Source organism: Gadus chalcogrammus, unplaced genomic scaffold, assembly GCF_026213295.1.
Source record: "Gadus chalcogrammus isolate NIFS_2021 unplaced genomic scaffold, NIFS_Gcha_1.0 GACHA097, whole genome shotgun sequence".
Classification (NCBI taxonomy): Eukaryota; Metazoa; Chordata; class Actinopteri; order Gadiformes; family Gadidae; genus Gadus; species Gadus chalcogrammus.
In genome coordinates, this window is record NW_026613532.1 from 50,125 (window position 1) to 66,465 (window position 16,341).

At 42.8% G+C, this 16,341-nt stretch overlaps 1 long non-coding RNA gene across 2 annotated transcripts; it reads right to left on the reverse strand.

Annotated features, from left to right (window-relative positions):
* Window positions 1-1,132: 1,132 nt before the first annotated feature.
* On the reverse strand, window positions 1,133-5,071 carry LOC130378669 (uncharacterized). 2 transcript variants are annotated; one of them, XR_008894837.1, is made up of 6 exons: window positions 4,857-5,071; window positions 4,683-4,753; window positions 2,954-3,130; window positions 1,443-1,639; window positions 1,232-1,363; window positions 1,133-1,147 (listed from the first exon to the last, which is right to left on the reverse strand). It is a non-coding gene; the product is annotated as an uncharacterized LOC130378669 (long non-coding RNA). The 2 variants fall into 2 exon arrangements; XR_008894836.1 differs by lacking the exon at window positions 1,133-1,147 and having other exon boundaries at window positions 1,231-1,363.
* Window positions 5,072-16,341: the final 11,270 nt, after the last annotated feature.

A 16,341-nucleotide genomic window follows, 5' to 3' on the forward strand; every position in this document is an offset into this window, starting at 1 on the left:
GGCCTCCTCCAGACGTTCCCAGTTCACCCGCACTACTCGTTTGGGCTTACCAGGTCTATCCGGAAATTTCCCCCATTCCCTGATCCAACTCACAACCAGATGGTGGTCGGTTGACAGTTCCGCCCCTCTCTTTACCCGAGTGTCCAAAACATACGGCCTCAGATCAGATGACACGATCACGAAATCGATCATCGATCTTCGGCCTAGGGTACTCTGGTACCAGGTACACTTATGAGCACCCTTATGTTCGAACATGGTGTTTGTTATGGATAATCCATGACTAGCACAGAAGTCCAATAACAAACGACCGCTCGGGTTTAGATCAGAGAGGCCGTTCCTCCCCACCACGCCTCTCCAGGTGTCTCCATCGTTGCCCACGTGGGCGTTGAAGTCTCCCAGCAGAACTACGGAGTCCCCTACTGGAGCCCCATACAGGACTCCATTCAGGGTCTCCAAGAAGGCCGAGTACTCTGAGCTGCTGTTTGGTGCATACGCACAAACAACAGTCAGAGTTTTCCCCCTACAACCCTTAGGTGCAGGGAGGCGACCCTCTCGTCTACCGGGGTAAACTCCAACACCGCGGCGCTCAGCCGGGGATTTATGAGTATCCCCACACCCGCCCGGCGCCTCACGCCCTCGGCAACTCCGGAGAAGAATAGAGTCCAACCCTTATCCAGGAGTACGGTACCAGAGCTGAGACTGTGCGTGGAGGTAAGCCCCACCAGATCTAACTGATAGCGCTCCACCTCCCTCACAAGCTCCGGGTCTGGTCCGTCGAGACCCCTGACCTTCGCTGCCACCCATGTGGCTGCGCACCCGACCCCAACGGAGGGTAATGCAGCTTCTTAAAATACTTAACAAGCACATCAACCCAAACCATGCCATGGATCCACAGGACGGAAGGGTGGTTAGAGAAAGACTCTGCCAAAATCATTTTGTTTGAGTTTTCTATGTAGTTAAATGTATTTTATTATTTCCGAAATGTTTTCTTTGGCATTCTTTCGCCTTCCTGTATGATAGTAAACTCGTTTGACAGACCCAGCCTCTGGTAGGGGTTCACTGTTCACTGTTCAACAAAATAACTTGTCCCACCACAGCCCGTGTTCTAATAAAGACAATCTACTTTTTATGAGGATTTCTTTATTTCCTGAAAGCACAAAAAAATAAAAGTCATTCATATTGGGTATGTTTTTGGAGCGGGAAACAGTATACCAGTATGCACCTCACCCACCTTTAACTTATGTTCCAAAATTTGGATCTCCAAAGCATCCTTTAGCATCTTTTGCCTAATGTGGTCCATTTCCAAGTCTGCTTTATTTATTTGTTTTCCCAGATAGATTTTATAGAGCTCTTTGACTGGAAGCTATAGGAATGCAAAAGATGACATTGAATTTCACAGTGCCAAGTACAGCGTTTCATTATAATTCCAGGGAGAATCTTACAGAGGTAAGCTGTGATTTAGAAGTGGATGGCCTCTCATTGAATTCGATTTCATCCTGTTTGAGAGAAAGAAGATGTCAGTTTTAAATTGTACAACTCTATCATCAACTTTTAGATGTTATTTTTAAAAGGTGTTAATCTCAATAGGCCTTTCCTCTTCCCTTTCAAATGCCGCAGACAATGTTTCTCCATCATCTTCCTGTAATGACATTAACAGTTGTGTTTTAATTATCAAGACATTATTAATAATCTGTGGAAGGTGAAGAATTGTTACAATTGCATGGAGGTTGGTGAGGGCATCTGGTTCCAGTAGGGCGATGACTAGGGATGGGAATTGATAAGAATTTCACGATTCCGATTCCGATTCTGCTTATCGATCCGATTCCTTATCGATTCTCTTATCGATTCTCATTGGGTGAGAAAATAAGTATAAATGTGTTTGTTTGCATTACATCTCTTTAATATCTGATCAGAAGTGCTTCTAGTATTAGGAAATTGTACATTTTCAAATCAATTGGTCTAGACGAAAAGATATATGTTTCGCTTTTTAAGCCCAAATGCCATCATTATGTGCCATACAACTAAAAACACAGACTGAAAACAACCAAGTAAGAGCTTGTGCCTTTTGGAATTCTAACTGTGCTCATTTGCATTCAACTTGTAACAAAATTAAACTGACATAAACAAAATGAAGCATTGATTAGACAGAGATTTATTAGATGGGCCTACCTAATAAACCGTTGGAACACACAAGACCGGAAACCATAGCAATGCCGGTAAACAAACCCCGAGAAGCCCAATCCCTATGAGAGCTCCCCACGCTACGGCCATCCGGAGGCGACAGAGCTGTTGGCCGTGATATTATATATACAATTATAATATAGTATATAATATATTATATACCATTATATATAGAGCTCCGGGAGTCGCAAACTACAACAATCACTTTCTCCTCCATTCCGCGGTTCACCCGGACTGCACTGCACTGAGTTTGACGGCTGAACGCGGATTGGCTGTTACGTTACACATGTCACTCAGTTATCACGCTGTTGAACGCTGATTGGCTGTCATCGCGACAAAAACTTGTCATCGGTTTTCTCCCGCGAAAAACTCGCCCTTATACGCGTCTCTACGTTCACTTTGTATGGGATCTTGTCGCCCCGTCGCGTTTGGTGTGAACGCACAATGCGATTCTTCCTCGGCGGCGACATGTTTGCTGCGTTCTGAACCAAATCAAAGCAGTGTGTGTGTGACGTCACGACGCATTTGCCGCGACCGGAACCGATAAGCGGAATCGTTAAGCAGGCTTGCTAACGATTCCAAGGAATCGGTTGACTCGGAACCGGTTCTGAACAAGAACCGGTTCTCGATTCCCATCCCTAGCGATGACGCCATCAGTAACTGGAAGAAGATGATTAGACAGTGAAATTATTACTTGAGCCAGAATATTGCCCCATCTAATTTGCAACGCGCTGGGTTGCGTGTAAATATTTAATTATTTTGAATAACCAACCTCTTATAAAGGCACTTCTATCCTGGGGGGTGGGGGGATCAGAGGAGCTCCCTCCAGGGATGCCCTCAGCCACAGGAAGCATACTCTGTTGGCTGAGGGCCATCTCCTCAGCCACTGTGAGGGCTGCAGGTGGTGGACCCCCTCCAGTCTTCCGGGCCTCTGCTTTTTTTCGATTTACTAACATGGAGGAAAATGTTACCCTAATATTCAGTAAGCGCTATTTGAAGACACATATATATGTATATACACATGCATACATACATACATACATACATACATACATACATACATACATGCGATTTGCCGGTGGGGATTATCCCCCCCTCTGGTTTACACGTCCTACCCTCTACTGAATTAAAATTATCCCCCCCACCCAAAGTATTTTCACCATAACATCGTAATAATTAACAACCAAAATACACAGGGTCCGTCTTCATTTTGATTGTGCTGTGATTTTGATCTACCGGGAGCGAGTCAGAGGCGTCGCGCTCGCAGAAAGCAGTTTTATTTAGAAAACCAACCAAGAAAAATCGTCCACATTCAAGGGGTTCAGTGTGTCTCAGCCAGGTGATGGGGGCCGTCGCAAGGCAGAGGTGTTTCGCAAGCGATTTTTCGTCTCCCTGGCTGACAACATTGAGCGCAGGCTGGATGACGGGATAATCTCTGCCGCCGCCGCTCTAAATCCATCAAACTGGCCATCTGATGAAGACGAGCGCATCCTACGGCGATGAAAAACTTCTCGCCATGCACAAAACTCTTGCTGTTGAGGCCGCAACCAGTCCCATACTCCTGAAGGAGTTCCATGAGTTTAAATGTCACGGTGTCACAGGAGAGAGCATGCGCAAAGTTCTCACTGCTGTCTCCACGCTCCCAGTGTCCACAGCCGAGTGTGAAAGAGGTTTCAGCGCCATGAACCACATTCTTACAGATGGCAGAAACAGAATGAATGTGTCCACACTGCACAATCTGCTTTTCATCTCTGTAAATGCACCAGATGTTGCCTCCTTCCCGGCCCGCAGATTTGCAGAGATGTGGTTGAAGCAGGGTCACCACGCTGCTATCGATCCGCCAACAGGAAAGCAAAAAAAAGAGGCTGAAGTGCGTCATCAGAGCGGACTGTTTTCGTAGTCTGACCTATAGTCTACCCGATTAACCCATAAAAAAAAATATATATATTTTTTTTTTATTTGGCACATTTAAAAACAATATTAGCTATGAGAAAATATTTCTGCAAATGCAGTGGTTAAGTTCACGTTCAAAATAGGTCTACCGCCTACGTTATGAAGCCTAAGTGTAAGGTTTGGATACACAAGGTCACAAGATCAACTGTTTTCATAAGTTTTCACACTGTTGTGTGGTTATTTTTCCTGAATAAAATGTTTCTCAAAATTATCCCCCCCTCTGGTTTTTTCACAAATCGCACCCTGCATACATACATACATACATACATACATACATACATACATACATACATACATACATACATACATACATACATACATACATACATACATACATACATACATACATACAATGCATTTTGCCTAGGTGTAGCCTTCTAATATATCTAAATCCTATTAAATATTGGCAGTGTTGGGGTGGCTGAGAAATGTACTACTTACATTTACTGCTTAAATATAGACCCATCACATGTTGAATATAGCTGTTAAATTAGGTAGAGCAGGCAAAACAGAACAATTGATTTGATTTCAGTTAAACATTAGTTTACCTGTTTGAACTATATTTTTGTACTTCATCTTCATTTGCTGCCAAGTCCTCTTGGGGCAACTCGGGTTGTTCCTGTGTAAATTGACACATACACACACACACACAATTTACATATTGAATAAGTGGAAGATAATAACTTCCCTCTTATTTTATTTTACTATTTTATTTTACTCACGCATTGACTTGTTCAGCTATTTCCTGCCAAGCTCTCTCTCGCGCTCTCGCTGCCGCGGCGGTATTGCTTTTTTTGGTGAAAATGGGTACCTGCTCGGCATATGCGTTCATTAGAATTTCCAATTCCGTGGGGGAAAAGTAAGTGGATCTACGCTTTTGGTCCATGTTTGATCATGTTATCAGAGATCCATTGATGATGGCTCTTTATAGTCAACAGGCACGCCCCCAACCCAGCGTGAACACACTCGGAGTTGATTAAGCCAACGCTGATCACCTGTTCTGAAACCGAAAACCCAGAGTTGCTTTTCAACCCTGAACTCTGAGTCAACCAACTCAGAGCGCAGGATTAAACTCAGAGTACGTTAAACCAGCTACCTGAAACTGGCCTCAGCTCCTTTGCCGCGTGGTTTTTAGAGCCATGTAAGGATTAGAGGGGGCGGTCAATAGAAACAACCATAGCAACCATGACGGTCAACTGACTGGATGCAGCCCCGTTGAAAAAAATGGAATACCACCCTACACACTCAGGAGATTAATGATATTTAAATTATTATGACCATGAAGCCTTTATTTGCATGGGTTTACATTTCGTTCTGTGTAGCATGGAAAAATCGGAGAAACACTCCCATTCAGAATGCATTGGTTTACATTTCGTTCTTTGGAGCACGGTTATTTTTATTTATTTATTTATTTTCAGTTTTTGAGGAGGTGCTTCAAAGATGCAATTTTTTCTGCAATAATCCAAAATCCAATGGAAAAACCTGTTGGCTTTTTGTCAAGGGAACCTAGGGCGACGCTCACTTCCGGGTTGGCCAACATACGTCATCCCTCCACCACTCTATACTGTAAAAACACATGTTCAAGTTGAATGATAATGCATGAATTTATTCTTTATTCTGCCATAGTATTTATTTAAGGGGGGGGAGGGGTGCATACAAGATCTGTTCCGGAACAGGGCCCCGTTTCCCGAAAGCGTCGTTAGCCTAAGTGGATCGTGAAGTGCGTCGAAAGGGCATCGTAGAGTTTTCACCGCGTTTCCCGAAAGCATCGTGGGGAACGAACGTCTTGAAAACGCTCGTAGCTAACGAGTACTCCAGGGGTGCTCGTAGGTACTCGTAGGACGCTAAGAGCATCGTCAGCTATAGCCTCAGTGGCGACACCATCGGACATTCCGTCTATTGGATGCGTTTTATTAAAACGCATTGCGCCTTTATGTTCTTAGTTTGGTAATTAATAAAGATTATTAATTAATTTATTAATAAAGATGTTAAAATGGCCAAAATAAAACGGGACAGTCCAGAAAATGTTTGCGCAGGCAGGGCACTCAAAATGTGTGAGAGAAAGTGGGGGGATTTGTGCAGACTCACATAGGCTACTCATAAAACGTAGCATAAAATAATGTAAAAAAAAAATTTAATTAAACAAATAAAAAAAAATAAAAAATAACGAAATAAAAGAAATTAAAAAAAATAAAACATAAAGAAATAAAAAAATTATAAAAAACAAGCAAAGGAGCAGGCAAAAGGCTGGGATATGGTGGGGATTGGTCACGTTGACGGGAATGTTTAGTGACATGAGGGAGGGTGGAGGGGGTTAAAAAAAAGTCTCAATCACTATTCGACGCGCATGAAAACCAGCCGCGTAGTTATGAGGGAGGCCGTCCTCACACCGATCTTCCTCATCGTCATCGTCCTCAACGTCCTCCAGTTCAAGCAATGCCACCCCAGCCTTAGCTGCAATGTTGTGCAACATAGCCGTCACACATATCACGGCGCATGACTTGGCCGGCGAAAACTGGAGCCCTCCGCCTGACTTGTGAGGCATCTAAGCGCAACTTCCACCTCCCGATCGTGCGCTCAACGATGCACCGGGCCAGACGGTGGGCTTCGTTGTATTCCTCATCATGGACGTCTCCCGGGTTATTCACAGGTGTGAAGAGGAATTATTTCAGGGGGGAAAATGCCCTGAAACGCACAGTGCATACAGGATTAGGACTGATATATGTCGGTTTAAGCCTAATCAATTGTGTTTTAATGTCTTTAGCATTCATATAATTGCAGTCTATTTTTTTTGTAGGCTACACTGCTGTTGTCCTTGATGGGGATATATTTTAACCCTTTTTAACACAATTTTCCTGCGACATTCCTGCGTCTCCCCCTCCTACGGAGCCCATTTCAGCACCGTGTCAGTAGACAGTTACAATCCTACGACGTCGTGAGTGCAGCGAATGCGCGTTCACGTTAAGAGGAGTTTCGGGAAACGCTCCAAAGAAATTGACGATGGATCGCAAGATCCATCGTGAGAATGATCGTACGAGCGTGGATCCATCGTTATCGGGAAACGGGGCCCAGATCCAGATCCAGAAAAACGTGCTGCCCACATACCGTTCAAAATCCACCCAAAATGTCCTAGAAGCAGCCCAAATAAAAAAGATATTCCATTTTGGCAAATGTTTTGAAAGTAATAATATTGGAGGGAATATTTTTTGTTGTTGTTTTAGCAGCGAAATGCATTGTGTGTGTGTGTGTGTGTGTGTGTGTGTGTGTGTGTGTGTGTGTGTGTGTGTGTGTGTGTAACACGCTATTTTATGTTGAAATGCGATGTAATCCAGTGTTCACGAAAACATACACTGTCAACGTATGCTTTTGGCGACTGGGTTGGCTCTCAGATAAATGTGTTTCTAACAAGGTGATATCATTAAAAGTTACATAAAGTAACGGTTTAATAACACAAACGCAGGAAACACGTGAGCTGCTACTTTAGCGAAAGCAGCGTCCCTAGCAACCTGACGTCGTTGAAACATGCGAGCGAGCCGATAAAATCTTCCTAATAACTATAATACTAAAGATCAGACACAATCACTGACTGAAGATTATGCAAGTAAAAAGTCTATTTCTCGCTAGAAATGTTATTAGAAACATATTTAACGGTGAATCGGTCCTAAAATATTGCATTTCCCATTCAGATAATAAAGATCATACACATTCACTTACTGGAGATTATGCAAGGAAAAGGTATATTTCTCACTAGAAAGAAGAGAGGAGAGAGAGCAGAGAGAGAGGTCATGTTTCCCGAAGCTCCGCTAGGCATTGGAAAAAACTACTTAATTCATTGTTCAGATCTACTTTATCTTATTTTATTTACCTAACAGTATATAGTTTGTTTCCGTCGTCCTCAATCGCTCGATTCAACAATACATTTTGGCACTTTTTACTCCCGGATCAGACCGCAGAAAAAGCCTTGGACTTTCCTATCGCCAACATGCCTCCGTATTCGGATATCTCAGGCACGGAGACTGGGAAATGCACAGACTGCGCCAAACTGCAACAGACATTGGATTTAATTGAAAGGAGACTAGCAGCAGTAGAAAAATGCAAAGGACTCCTACAGGATACAGTGCCGATGGGTGAGTTTGCTGAGCTCACTTAGATACAGCAAGATGATCAAAGCTACACTGTATCCTTCCCGAAGCTGGACAAGAGAGAGAGAGTTCCAGCTGCGTCTCACTGGCACAGAGACGGCGCTAAGCCAAAGCAACATACCAAAGTGAATCAACAAGTTCACTCAACACCAAATGCTAAGCTACCCAAAGCTAAAGTTACATGTATCAGCCGGATTAGCCCGTCACTGAAATTAACCCTGCCACTGAAGAACCGGTTCCTGCCACTTCAAGAGTCCACGAACGCGCCTGCCACCGATGCACCCCTGAGCCCTGAGATGCGTCCAGACGGACAGTGCGGACAGAGACGGAACAACCAGTCGCCACGGAGACGGGCTGCGCATGTGTCTGCCACCGTCCAACAAGGGCCCATCTCAGAGAAAGCAGATGAACCAGACACTCTGATTATAGGAGACTCAACTATCAAGGATATAACAGGTAAGAAGATCAAAACATGCATCTTCCCATATGGAATGGTTAGTGATATCAACCATAAACTAGCCAAAATCATATTGGAAAACCTCAAAATTTCACAGATTATTGTGCATGCAGGATTTAATGATATTCAAAGAGAACAGTCAGAACTTCTGAAGAGGGATTACACTGATCTATTGGATACACTGGACAAAATACACATCAAGTCTTTCATCAGTGGACCCATACCAACAGTTGACAGGGGAATAAACAGATTCAGTCATCTACTTGCACTGAATACATGGCTTTCCAGAGTCTGCAATGATAGAGGAAGGGACTTTATTGACAATTTCAACTTATTCTGGGGGCGCAAATATCTTTTCAGAGCAGATGGCCTACACCCAAACAGGTTAGGCTCAAAACTGTTGAGGGACAATCTTCTCTTCTTGCTTTACGCACAGGCCACAATCTTGCCATGGTCTGACGCACAGGCCACAATCAGAGCACAGGTTGAGAAGAAGCGAGACTACAGCCTCCCCCACACAACTACTCTGCCACTATCTGACACACAGATAGCAGACAGCCCACAGCCATGGTCTGACACACAGGCCACGATCAGAGCACAGGTTGAGAAGAAGACATGTATCAGCCCTTCACTGAAATTAACCCCGCCACTTCAAGAGTCCACGAACGCGCCTGCCACCCATGCACCCCTGAGCCCCGAAATGCGTCCGGACGGACAGTGCGGACAGAGACGGAACAATAACCAGTCGCCCTTGAGGCGAGCTGAGAAGAAGCGAGACTACAGCCTCCCCCCCCCCGCAAATGTTCTCTATGTCCACTATCTGACACACAGATAGCAGACAGCCCACAGACCTTGAAGAGAGACAACAGCCCGCCCTACGCCATGAACACTGTGCTGAGGGGGGTGGCCGGCTTGGCGGGGAACGACCGCCCCCTTCCTCTTCCTCTGCATTACCTCATCGACGATGACCTCCAGCCTCATCTCTCCCACAGCTATCTCTCCAGCCCCAATGTCTCCTCCCTTTGCGATTTTCCAGCCGAATATAAGAGACTGGAAAATGTTGGAATATCTGCGTCATTGATAGCATCGCCATGTCCTGGCGACAGGCTGATAACTCCCAAGAGGATGGCGCCCCACCCCCCCCCCCCCCCTATACTGATAGTAGTCCTGAGTATTACTGAGACAAAAAAGGGTTCAGCCGTAGACACAGTATAAAGGAAGTTTCACATAATCTGCTGAACCCAAGGTTGCCTACGTCAAAGCAGGGCAACTTTCGCATTCATGCTGTAACCACTATGAGAGTAAACAAAGGGAAACTTAGACACACTGCCAACCTCACAAATCTCATATCTATTGCCTCCAAATCAAAAACAACCTTAAAGCCTATCAACAACACCATCAGGATGGCTCTACTTAATGTGAGGTCTCTTAATAACAAATCATTTTTAGTTAATGATTTTATTACCACTTCTAAACTGGATTTTATGTTTTTAACTGAAACATGGCTGGAACAAATTAACAGTGCAACCGTTCCGATAGAGACAGCTCCTCCCAACTATAACTTTTTTGATGCATGTAGATCTGGAAAAAGAGGTGGAGGGGTTGCTGCTATATTTTAAAATGTATTTCAGGGGAAACAGATGTTATTTGGTGATTTTCCATCGTTCGAATACCTTAGTGCTGTATTGAAATGCTCCCCCAGAGTTCTCCTATTAATTATTTACAGGCCACCCACATATTCTGCAAATTTTTTCGATGACTTCACAGAATTATTGTCTAGCATCTCCACAGAATTTGACTGTCTAGTTATAACTGGTGACTTCAATTTTCATACTGATGATTTGAATGACAAGTGTGCAAAAAAACTTTTTGCCATTTTGGACACATTTGAACTGTCTCAACATGTGAAAGAGGCTACTGTAAGGGGCACACTCTAGACCTGGTTATCACAAAGGGCCTCAATGTTTCTGATCTCTCTGTGACTGATCCTTCCTTGTCTGACCACTTTTGTGTTTTCTTTAACCTATCTTTTATTCCCGACATACAGACAAAATCAAACACTGTCAAAAAACGGTATATCAATGAAGATTCTAATGTACTTTTTAAAAAGGCCATCTCCTTGCTACCACCTCTAAACCCATGTTCTGCTGATGATCTTGTAGAAAACTTTAATTTGAAAATTTTGAAAGTCATAGATGTCATTGCACCTTATAAGGTTAAAACTATTTCTGGAAAGCAAAAGGCACCCTGGAGAAAAGCTGCTTCTGTAACAGCACAGAAAAAGGAATGCAGGAAGGTTGAACGCATCTGGCGTAAAACAAAACTTCATATTCACCATGATATCTATAAAGAGAGCCTCCGTGCCTACAATTTAGACTTAAAAAATGCTAGAGAAACATTTTTCTCCAATATCATTAAAACCAACACTAATAATGCAAAAACCCTATTTGCAACTGTTGACAGACTGACCAACCCCCCAACCGAAATTCCACCTGATCTCCATTCCACGCAGAAATGCAATGAGTTTGCAGGTTTTTATATTGATAAAATTGAAGGTATCAGACGCGCCATCCAGGGCTGTAGTGGAGGGTAAACGCACGTAAACGCCGTTTACGCACCTCTGGAATTTAGGAAATAGCGTTTACGCACCTCTAAATAGCGTTTACGCACCTCAAAGTTCCCTGTGCCTTGTATTCTGCCGTTGGAATAAACGGAAATAAATTCAGCATCATTTTAAAACACCTAAGACAAGGTTTCATATTGTTGAACAAATAAACGCTGTAATCTGAATCATTTTCATCTGCGCTGTAGGCCTATGATATTATGGTCTGTGACCCTCCAATCAGTGCCTTGCGGCTGCGGCAGCGACACCAATCAGGATCCAGGAAAATATGTAAACAGGAAGTATGTAAACACATGGCCCTGCGCGTTGTGGATTATCATGCCTGCCTAGTGCCTACCTGTCATTAATTAGCCATGGATATCAGGCGATTTTTGAAGAGACCTTCGAGTGCTCCCACTCCAACAGATGCCCGAAAAAGGCCTCAAGTACAAAGTAAGACTGAAGATGATCAATTCACATGAGTTGTTTTTGTGATTTATAAATCAATTTTACTTGACAAACTATTAAGTGACTACGAGCATTCAGATTGGCCAATGCGTAGTTATGCTATCCGTGTACTGCCCACGTCAAAATGAGTGAAAGTCAGTCAGAGTTTTACTATCCATATTAAACTCCGGTTTCGGCGTATCAACTTCACTATAGCTTGGTCGCTATGTTAAAGCCTCAATTTGGAGACGTGAGGTTGGCGGTTGCAGCCGTGGACTCCGCGGCTGAACCGTGGATCGGGCGGATGACGCGACAAAAAAATATATTTTAATTAAATTCGGGCGGTTGGCGGTTAAACCAATAAAAATAAAAATATTTATAAATATTTGTATTTTATATATTATAAATATTTTGATTTTATTATTTATTTTCTTTAAAGTTATTTTCCCAGCAAACTGGCCTGTTCCATAGAGGAGCAGTATGGGGAATCCAAGTTGAAACAACTTGCCCAAAGGTTCAGACTTGATGACAGAAAAATTCTTGAAGGCTATAGGGATTTTAAGGATAACTCAAGCATCATTCCAGAAAACCTTGCACCACTCCTGAATATCGACCATCTCATTCCAGTTAGCACTGCTGAGTGTGAGAGGGGGTTCAGCTTAATGAACATCATAGTGTGCCCCCTGAGATGCAGTCTGCACTTGGTCACAGTGTCGTCCTTGATGTTTATTCAACTGAATGGCCCACCACTCAGCCACCACAAAGTTCAATCCAACACGTATGTGAAGTCCTGGCTGGTGAAGCACAGGGGAGCCATGAACCCCAGAACACGCCCCTGCAAGGCAGGACCTGACGTGGAGGACAAGGAGGCCCTCTGGGTACTACTGTGAAAAGCATGCATACTAATACACACACATACACACATGCCATAGATAGATAGTTCTTAATCTACACATTCTTTTCTTTACTGTTGAAATTTGAATAACTTGAATAAACTACAAACACATTCATTGACTGTCATTGATTGATTTAATATGACTTTAATTGATAACATAATGGAATATAGCCAGGCTAGCCTTACAGAGTTGCAACACTTTGCGTTGCATTGTGTCGAGGTCGGTCTGATCAAAAAATTCATAGTTTACCCACCTCTAATTTGACCACTACAGCCCTGGCGCCATCAATATCTCCACGTCGAACAAAAATGTTGGACTACCACCCTGTTCAGGCAAAAATTACGTGGCAAGGATGGCATGCTTTAATGTTATAGATTCTCAAAATCTTGTGGAAACTGTGACACAACTAAAGCCATCCACCTGTTGCCTTGATACTATACCTACCAACCTCTTTAAGAATGTTTTCGACTGCCTAGCAGTAGACATATTGCAGATAGTTAACAACTCTCTCCAGTCAGGCAATTTCCCAAAAGCTTTGAAAACTGCAGTTATTAAACCCCTTTTAAAAAAGCGGAGCCTAGATGCCTCTATTATTAACAACTACAGGCCAATATCAAATCTACCCTTCATAAGTAAAATCATTGAGAAAGTTGTCCTCCAGCAACTGAATCACTTCCTGGCATCAACTGGTTGCTATGACACCTTCCAATCAGGATTTCGACCCCTGCACAGCACTGAGACCGCCCTTATTAAAGTTGTAAACGACATCCGTCTTAACACAGACTCTGGCAAAACCTCAATACTAATGCTACTTGACCTCAGTGCTGCATTCGACACTGAAGACCATACATTACTTCTGGAAAGGTTAGAAAACTGGGTGGGGCTTTCAGGCACTGTCTTAAATTGGTTCAGGTCCTCAAAACAAAATAGGAACTATTTTGTTTCCATTGGCGACTTTGTATCAGAATCAACCAACGTGACATGTGGAGTCCCACAAGGTTCGATCTTAGGACCCTCTTTATTCAACATCTACATGCTCCCACTAGGGCAAATCATGCAAAATAACAATATTGACCATCATTGCTATTCGGATGACACGCAAATCTATGTATCGCTATCACCAAATGACTATCGGCCCATAGATCTGCTGTGCCAGTGCATTGAGCAAGTGAAGGAATGGATGTGCCGAAATTTCCTTCAACTAAATGAGGACAAAACAGAGATAATTGTATTTGGTTCTAAAATGGAAAGGCTTAAAGTAACCCAACACCTTCACTCTCTGTCCCTGAAAACCTCAATCAAAGCCAGAAATCTAGGGGTTATCATGGATTCAGATTTACATTTTGACAGTCACATCAAATCAGTTACAAAATCGGCATATTATCACCTTAAAAATGTAGCTAGACTTAGAGGGCTCATGTCCACCGAAGACTTACAAAAACTTGTACATGCCTTTATCACTAGTAAGCTTGATTACTGCAATGGTCTCCTTACAGGTCTCCCAAAACAAACTCTGAGGAAGCTTCAGCTTGTTCAGAATGCTGCTGCTAGAGTTCTAACAAAGACCAAAAAATTTGATCATATTACACTAATTCTGAAATCGTTACATTGGCTTCCTGTAGGTCAGAGAATTGATTTTAAAATCATGTTGCTAACCTATAAATCCCTACATGGTTTAGGCCCAAAATATTTAACTGATATGCTTCCACTACATCAGCCTTCTAGACCACTAAGATCCTCTGAGACCAATCTGTTAATTATCCCCAGAGTAAACACAAAACATGGGAAAGCAGGATTTAGTTACTATGCAACAAATAGCTGGAATAAACTCCCAGAGGATTTAAGACTTGCCCCAACTCTGAGCACCTTTAAAACAAGACTGAAGACTTTTATGTTTGCTATAGCTTTCTGCTAAAATCTTAAATACATTGCACTTTCTAAAAAGCTTTTTTAACTTTGCCTTTATTTTTGATTTTAATACTAAAATGCCTTTTTCTATTTTACCCATTTCTTTGCATATGTTTTTCTTTTACTTATCTATTATTTTATTTTATTGTATGACAATGTTTATATGTGAAGCACTTTGAGTCTGCCTTGTGTATGAAAAGTGCTATATAAATAAAGTTGCCTTGCCTTGCCTAGAAATGTTATTAGAAACACGTTTAATGGTGTATCTGTCCTAAAATATTGCATTTCCCATTCAGATAATAAAGATTAATATAGGCTACGTAACAATTTCACCAAATGCTAGGAGAATGTCTCACCCCCTGTTGGTGCTATTCCTCTATTCATTTCGAATGGAGGAGAAAGCGTGTTCAGGGTCACGCTTTGGTCAGGCAAAGCGTGACACTGAAAACGCCATGCGATGTGGACCAACGTATCTATTTCACGCCTTGGCGTGATACCGGGTTGTTCAGTGAGACCACCACGGATTTTGAGTGAAGCGCCCGTGGTAGACTCGCTCGTTGAAACGGGGATCTGTGTGTGTGCCACGGAATAACAATGTCATTAACTTGCATTGGAGCAAATTCCGTGGCCACATCACAGACAATTTAAGTGATTCCGTCAGACCACCACAGATTTTGATTTAAGCCCCCGGCGTGGTCAACTGTGGCACACACACAGATTGAAACGGGAATCTGTGTGTGTGCCACGGAATATCAGTGTCATTTACTTGCATTGGAGCAATTTCCGTGGACACATCACGGACAATTTAAGTGTTTCACTGAGACCACCACGGATTTTGAGTTAAGCGCCTGTGGTAGACTCGCTTGTTGAAACAGGGATCTGTGTGTGTGCCACGGAATAACAGTGTCATTTACTTGCATTGGAGCAAATTCCGTGGACACATCACGGACAATTGAAGTGTTTCAGTGAGACCACGACGGATTTTGAGTTAAGCGCCCGTGGTCGACTCGCTCGTTGAAACGGGGATCTGTGTGTGTGCCACGGAACACACAATGTCAATAACTTGCATTGGAGCGAATTCCGTGCGCAAATCACGGAAATCTGCGCGTTTCCGTGATGATCCCATGGATTTCGAGTTAAGCGTCCGTGGTCATTTCACGGATTCCTGTGAGACCAGGTTGCTTTATAGATATTATGGTGAATATGAAAGTTTTTTTACGCCAGATGCATTCAACCTTCCTGCATTCTTTTTTCTGTGCTGTTACAGAAGCAGCTTTTCTCCAGGGTGCCTTTTGCATTCCAGAAATCGTTTTAACCTTATAATGTGCAATGACATCTATGACTTTCAAAATTTTCAAATTAAAGTTTTCTACAAGATCATCAGCAGAACATGGGTTGAGCGGTGGTAGCAAGGAGATAGCCTTTTTAACAATTACATTAGAATCTTCATTGATATACAGTTTTTTTCACAGTATTTGATTTTTTCTGTATGTCGGGAATAAAATATATGTTAAAGAAAACAAAAAAAAGTGGTCAGATAAGGAAGGATCAGTCACAGAGAGATCAGAAACATTGAGGCCCTTTGTGATAACCAGGTCTTGAGTGTGCCCCTTAATGAGTAGCGTCTTTCACATGTTGAGACAGTTCAAATGTGTCCAAAATGGTAAAAAAAAAAATATTGCACACTTGTCATTCAAATCATCAGTATGAAAATTGAAGTCACCAGTTATAACTAGACAGTCAAATTCTCTGGAG